We start from the raw sequence: 7,191 nt of genomic DNA on the forward strand, positions 1-7,191 counted from the left end.
ATTTATGGCGGTGATATTGCATTTTATATCCGAAAATGTTTTTCTTTGCTTAAGACAGAATGGATATTTCGTTCATTTCGGCGTTGCTAGCTCTCGAAGGTCAAAAAGAGCTTTCGCCCGTGGAAGTGTGTTTGCATCTCGGAGCGGCCCCTACTTTCAAGGGGGCCGGATATGAAAAATATGTGGAATTTGCCAACATCTGACAATACTTAGTCGGCAATATATCTCCTGTCTGATAGAAATGTGTTCTGAATTGCAGATCCGCTCTCTGTTCTGGCATACCTTTTTAATTTGACTTTGAGGGGGTGAAAGAAGCAAACCGTGGCTCATGGACAGACGAGATGAGGCTGCAGCTGAGCTTTCCTTCGACGCGTTGTGTGTGTGTTTGTGTGTGTGTGTGCGTGTGCATGTTTGTGTGTGTGTGCATGTGCATGTGTGTGTGTTTGTGTGTGTGTGTGTGTGTGTGTGTGTGTGTGTGTGTGTGTGTGTAGAAGCAGGGAGGACTCCAGCGGCTTGGCCAGGGACATAGAAGCACAAATACTCGAGAACATTAAACTTGTCCGTTAGCCCAGAGTGTCAGTTTGAATTCCCAGAGAGTGAACCTCGGCATGTTTATCGGGAGTGAAGAAAAATAAAAAAGAGAATTGATTATTTTTAAGTCAAAATGACTTAAATTAATACAAAATATTTTGCTTGCTGTTTCGTTATTTCGTTCTCTAAAAACATGCCAAGCTAATTTATAGGATTACTCTCTGCAGTTTATTGGCTTCCTCTCTCATGTGCATCACGTGATTAGAGATAAATAGAGATAAGAAAAAGTAACAGAATACTTGATGGGTAAAAACAACAAAGTTAAAACAAGCTATTGTGCTAATGAGTCTTATATGAACCCAACATCCAACAACATACGCAAGATATCAATTGATGATATTTCCTTCGGGGTCCTTCCCTCCAAATAACATAAATACCCCTAAACCGTCATCAAAAGAAGATAGACGAAGACAAAAAAACGAGGGACAAAAGGAAGGGAAAACAATTCTGTGTCGGATTATAGACTTTATAACAGTTGGTCAACTCATGCCCAACACTAACTCGCTTTAAAGTAACAACTTCACAGTGGATGTTGTTACTTCATGTAGTACAGCAAAACAACACTGCTCTCCAGGCACTCTCCTCTGGTTAAAGCACTCTGTTTTCCCAAGGGTATATCTGTCTTTGCAATGTCTAACTATGCGGATACAGCAGTGTGTGTTTGCGTGCACGCTCGCCTGCATGCGTGTGCCTCTGTGCACACGTGTGCGTGTACATGCGAGTGTGTGTGTCTTTGGTTGTGCGTGCGCCCATGTGGCAGATGATGCAAGCAGTTCAGTGATCTCGGAAAGTAGTCAAGACGAGGGGCCCCGCCATCACCACCACCAACGCACACACTCACACACACACACACACACACACACACACACACACACACACACACACACACACACAGGTATCCATGGTAACCAGGCAAAATTATATTTCCTCCCCTTTTTCTTCCGCGGCAAGCCGGAGATTCGATGTACAAATACATTGTCGTTATTCCACCTCCTCATCCTTAACAAGGTTAGGCTTTCTCTGCCTGCCGCTACTCGCATTGTTCGCCGCCTTGCCTACATGTGTCATTTAGAAATTCCTCCTGTTCCACCACCTCTTCCAGACAGGAATCCCATCTCATATTTATGCCAAGGATGCAGCATATACGTCCTCTTGGGCCCATACATGGCTAATTAAAAAAAGGAGGAAAAAGGAATAAATAAGTAAAATGTACCGTTCCTTTGTTGTGATCCGAAAATGATGGCATACACACACACACACACACCCACACACCCCCCCCCCCCCCCCCCCAACACACACACACACACACACACACACACACACACACACACACACAAATGTGACCACCTTTTCTCTGGTGGATGCGGTAAAAGGATGGCGAAGGTCAGAGGTACCTGTTAATTTACATAAACTTGTGATGTTTCTTTTTTCTATCATCGCGTTGATAACCAGGTGTCACTTGCTTATGTCTACAGGTCGTTGCCATGACAACTGTGATGATGACCAATTTCTGCAGCAATTCAGTGTAAATGTTTAGAAATGCTGTTTTAAAAACACAGCAAAAACACAATGAATAAAAACACAGTGTGTGTGTTCTCTAACACAATTGTAAAATATTGTTCAATTTGATACATTCTGTAATAAAAAGGTCAAATAATGTCAGATAAAAGGAGTAAACAAATAATGTGTCCAAGACAGAGGGAAATCTTGACTTATTGTGTACCAAATTGTGAGATAAACATATATTCGCAAACAGCTGATTAATGGATCAATTTGTTTTTGATAAATGTGTTGTTAGCATGAGTAAAACAAAATACAAATAAAGAGGGGAATCAGATGTTAGCTTAACATCCCTGACTTTAAAATGTCAGAGGACTCTCGGTCTAAGACTATACTCTTGGTCCAAAACTACAGGATATTGTATTCTGCTGATATTTTAAATATGTACTCCAATAAATATTTGATTGCACTCCTCCTGAAAGTGAAATTGAACAAACTTGAATAAACATTATTTTTTTATGATCGGCCAATATAGTTAGTAATGTGTGCCCTGCCCGCATTCCTGGGGAATCACAGATATAATCACATTCAAAGAAGTTTTTTAAAACTTTCAAAGAGGCAGACCGATGCCCTTAAGCCACAGGAAATTCACTGGGACATCTGGAGGGATGTGAGCAGATGAATGGTCATTTATTCTGGATTCTAGATCAGTGGGAGCAGGGATTGGGATGGTTAAACACGATCACAAACTAGGGAGAGAAAAAAAATGCACCTGAAGAGGCACACACACACACACACACACACACACACACACACACACATACACACACACAAACACACAAACACACGCACACACACAAACACAAACACACAAACACACGCACACACGCACACACGCACACACACACACACACACACACACACACACACACACACACACACACACACACACACACGGAGGCATGACTCTCGGTAGATCCTACCTGAGGCGCACGGCAACACACCTGTGCATAATCCCTCACCCACTCCCCCCCCCCACAAAAGCCCCTGTGTCCGTTCCCCTGGGTCATCTTGTCCTACAAGCACATCCAATGAGAAGACAGGTCAGCCCGGTTTTACCATCATCTCTGGCGTTTAAAAAAGATCAAACAAATCGCAAACATCACAGAAAAAAAAAAGCACAACCACTGTCTGATGTTGATTTAGAGTTGTCTTATTGGTTCCTGAGCCATGCAACACAAATCACACACCGGGGCGCAGAACAACGCGAGATAATACGCACACACGAACGCACACATACAAACAGAGTTGAACAGATGTTAGGGAAAAAAATAAAAATAAAATAAAGTTAGCTGTGAATACATTATCAGCATCTCTGATGGCGGACGCATCCTCCGAGTAGTTGACGTTGAACGTTTACTTCATTTCCTTCAACAGCGTCTTCCACTTCAATTTCCCCCGCTAACTTTATTGTACACTATATTACGGATTTTGCGATGTTTATATGCCTCACAAAGAAAGATCAAATTGAGTTAAGACGATTTTAACACAAGAGGATACCCTGCAGGCATACAGGACTGTTCAACACACTCGTGCTGCACTCGTACGTTTTCCCTTCGACAACAAAACGCCAAACAAATGCCAACAAAATGCCTATAGCAAACCAAACATCTCATAGATCCTGAAAAAAAGGAATAAAAAACGCCTTCAGCTCACATAACGCGAAAACAGACACACACACACGTACACATCGCACACGCACACGAACACACACAGACGCACACACGCAGACGCACACGCATACCGAACTTCCCGATATATTTCCTTGGCAATGCTGCCCCCAATCTTCCTTATGATGTGAAATGTGACCAGACAACACCTTGATACCGGCGATAAAGGCCCAGGAAATTACCTCCTTATTTTAGGTGTGATTGATTGTGCCTCTGACCCGTTAGAGCGATGAGGGTGTTCACAAGTCGAGGCAGACGGAGATAATTGGGCCCTGTTGTATCCAGAGCCCAGCAGGTGTGGAGAGAAGTCTCATAACACAGCTACCTGCAAGCTGCTTCAGTCCTGAACTTTAGCACACCTATGCTTCACAACCCGCCTGCCTGCGAGGGGATTTTCTTTATTGTTCTTTTAGGTTCCGTGTCTCCTTTACCTCTCTCTCTCTCTCTCTCTCTCTCTCTCTCTCTCTCTCTCTCTCTCTCTCTCTCTCACCTCTTTTTTTGGGTTGGTTGTTTATTTGGTTGGTTTCATTTTTTCCATTCCATGGATGTTATGTGATAGAGGTTCATGCCCCCTCCTCCCCCTACCCTTAACCTATTATTGACGTACTTGGATGTGTTACAAGACAGGTTTCAGATATCTTTGGAGATGTCAACAACAAAAAGAGGAGATATATATACACACACCTTTCGGGTTCACCCCCACAATGTAGGACGATAATGTGGAATGCAATGCTAATAGCCCTCTTTGTGTTTCCATGTGCTGCCATTTGCAGGTAGAAACTCACCGACTTTATGAAAGTTAAAGTGTGGACCAGCAGCACTAAGACCAGGGATGAATGGGCGTAGGTAGGGGTGTACGGGTGGGTTTAGGTATCCCAAAGTTGTTCTTACCCTCTCTAATTCCATTAGCGAGGTGCGGGGCTTTCTAAGTCCTCGCAGCCATTGCAAACGAAGCGGTAAGAGGCGGGCCAGAGCGTTTAAATGGTAACATTCTCCCTGGCAGGGAATATGCATGCAGGAATCAAAGCTATTGTACTACTGTCCTTATTATTATCATCCGCCGAGCCAAAGGCTCTTTTCCAATTAAAGAATACCACACACACGGTCAATTCAACAAGCACGCCAGCGCACCGCCGCGTACGCACAAGAAAACGCTGCGCATAATGGCTACGACAAAGTACCTGGTATTACCGGGGCTCAGAACAGGCTCTTTACTTTTACTACAAGAGAAAAAAACGATTTAATCTGCAAAATCACAACTCACATCAAAGAAATGCAGATGAGGGACGGGGGGCGATAAAGAGACTCATCAGAGGAGCGGATGTAGTTAAGGATTCAACGCCCTAATTCCCTTTCTCTTAAAACCTCTGTCAGACGGGGGGCACCGTGCCAATTTGCTCCTTAAATGGCTGGGTGTGAACGTGCCGATTGCTTTGCATGGCCGCTGGGAATTAAACACCCCCCCCTGCCCCCCAGACACACACACTCCCCACCACCACCACCACCACCGCCGCCCTATCCTCCCCGCCCTACCCCTTTTCTTCTTCTTCTTCTTCTTCTTCTACTCCTCCCAGAGTGTGTGAATACGAAAGAGATCCCAGAGACAGATAGGCTTAACGTAGCCTTATAGCTTCCCTTGCTTCAGTCCTGGGCCTTGTTCCAACTCCCAGCTAATTCAATCCATGGCCTAACTCAATTAATAGCCTTGAATGTACTGTTCTTCCTCTCTCTATCTGTTTCCTGGGGATTTGGGGCTTCAATTAGAGCCGTGGTAGTGGAGTATATGCAAGAAGCGGGAGAAAAGGTAGAATTCTAAGCCCTGTCTCAATGTTAGGACAATGACACGTCCCAATGGCATTAGGGTTGATCATATATGCATCCTTAATCTCCGAGCCCGCTTCCTTGAGACCTGCAGTACATTAATGTAATGTACGAAGCGCATAAAATATTGACAACCGATTCTTTTCCTTCCTTCTGGGGCCTTATAAGCACGCTATATGGTCTTCATTAGTCGGAAATGTCCTTGCGAACAGAGAGGTGACGTGCTTCAAATCCGGGGCCATGAACCAAATGTATTTTCATATAATACATGCCAAAGCCACCATCATGTGGGAGCGTAACCCCGCACCTCAAGGTGTACGCTTGCTTTTAATCGAATGGAAAGAGATACCTCACTACTGTATAGGCCTGTATAAGCTATTGGATCATTAGTTTTGACCTTGCCGGGCCACCATCAAGGACGGTATTTTTTCGCACTGTGATCCACATGACCACTGCTTAAGGGGGATCAGGTCCCAAGGGGTCAGAAGAAGAGAACGAGAAGCATTGAAGTGGTCAGATGCAAACGGTAACGGCGAGCTTATGCGTGGAGGTAGCTGCGCAAGTATGATCTATTAGAAGGGAAGTCGACTCTCGATTTCAGCAGAACTTCCACCTCTGAGTTTGAGAAAGTGCGTTCAGAGACGTTGTGGCGGTCGTAAAGGTTATGGATCAAAGAGCCACGTCGGGACTCATAGGAGCAAGTGTGATGGGCGTTATCAAATCACACACTTTGGAACAAGGGTGCGTATTGCGTAGATATAAGAAAACTATTTTTTTTGACTGAAAATGTTCCATTTAACAACTTCATACATTTTGGTATAAAAAACCACAACGATTTAATGTTTTCAACCGGAAAAAGATATATTCGGGTTCTCCTACCCTTTAACATTATCTACGTGTGTGTGTGTGTGTGTGCGTGTGTGAATGTGTGTCTATGTGTCCAGCCAACCTGTACCGAGGTTGCCTGCCGGTCAGCAATATTCAGCCTTCAACCCAACCACGGTCTGTATTGATCTCCCCTGCAATCAGCGATTGAGCCCCAATGATCAAGAGTGGAAGGAAGGAGAGGTAGCGAGGGGGTGGGGGTTGAAAAGAGGTGATCCTCCCTGCTGGCCCGTCTTTCGTCAGCCCGGGAAAGTCTTCCCTCGGCTGGGGTGCGTTTTTGCCCGGGGCCGGGCTCACTGGTTGAGGTTAACTCCGGCATAAATAAGCATCTTTGGACTCATTACAGGGATTAGAGGGTAATTCGCCTGCAAGGAAAGAGATGACTGCTGGGGGGTTTGGTACAGTTTACTACAGTCTTTTAGGGAGGGCGAGGGCCCAAGAGATTACAGACAGCAGAGAGAGTGGGGTGGGGGGGTGGGGGGGTGGGGGGGGGAGAGTTGCACGAGTGAAAGAGCGAAAGGGGAGAGGCTGTCAAGTGCGTGTATGTTTGTGTGCATGCGTACGTGTGTGTGTGTGTGTGTGTGTTTGCATGCGTGTGTGTGTATGTTTGCATGAGTGTGTGCATGTTTGCGTGCATGCGCGTGTGTGTGTGTGTGTGTGTGTA

Source organism: Pollachius pollachius, assembly GCF_949987615.1.
Source record: "Pollachius pollachius genome assembly, chromosome: 17".
Classification (NCBI taxonomy): Eukaryota; Metazoa; Chordata; class Actinopteri; order Gadiformes; family Gadidae; genus Pollachius; species Pollachius pollachius.